The following is an 880-nucleotide window of genomic DNA, read 5'->3' as shown; positions in this document are numbered from 1 at the left end:
ATGTAAAGTGATATGTAATGTGATATGTAAAGTGATATGTAAAGTGAAATGTAAAGTGATATGTAAAGTGATATGTAAAGTGATATGTAAAGTGATATGTAATGTGATATGTTAAGTGAAATGTAAAGTGATATGTAATGTGATATGTAAAGTGAAATGTAAAGTGAAATGTAATGTGATTGTAATGTGATATGTAAAGTGATATGTAAAGTGATATGTAAAGTGATATGTAATGTGATATGTAAAGTGATATGTAAAGTGATACGTAAAGTGATACGTAATGTGATACGTAATGTGATATGTAATGTGATATGTAAAGTGAAATGTAAAGTGAAATGTAAAGTGATATGTAAAGTGATATGTAAAGCGATATTGTAGCATGCGTATGTACTGCACTGTGTCTATGTGCTACACCTAATGTGGTCTGCTGACAACAGCAATTCTAAATGAAGACTTATGCTTTAAACTTTTTTGCTTTTCTATGTCAAGGCCTGAGGTGAAGTTCAATTGAATCCCTTCATGTCTTTATAACTAGAAAAATGTTGTTTATTTTTTTGTGTTGAAAAACAAGTCCATTCAGCTCAAAATGCCTACCACCATGTTGTATTTATGAACACTAGAGTATAAGAAATATTCAAGCCAATACCTAACACACAGTGAAAACTGGGATTAAATAAACACAGAGCTGTATTTCCTAAAATGTGTCGTATAAAAAAATAAACAAAATCCAGAAACAGAACTGTCATAATTTCTGACAAATTTTATTGCACTATAGAATAAAATATAAAATGCAACAGTTGTTTTTGTGGCTCAACTTAAAAATAATAATTATAAAAAAAATAATATATATATATATATATATATATATATATATATATAT

This window comes from Nematolebias whitei, chromosome 17 (assembly GCF_014905685.2).
Source record: "Nematolebias whitei isolate Nwh7 chromosome 17, NemWhi1, whole genome shotgun sequence".
NCBI lineage: Eukaryota > Metazoa > Chordata > Actinopteri > Cyprinodontiformes > Rivulidae > Nematolebias > Nematolebias whitei.
Note: the sequence above shows the minus strand (reverse complement) of the source record.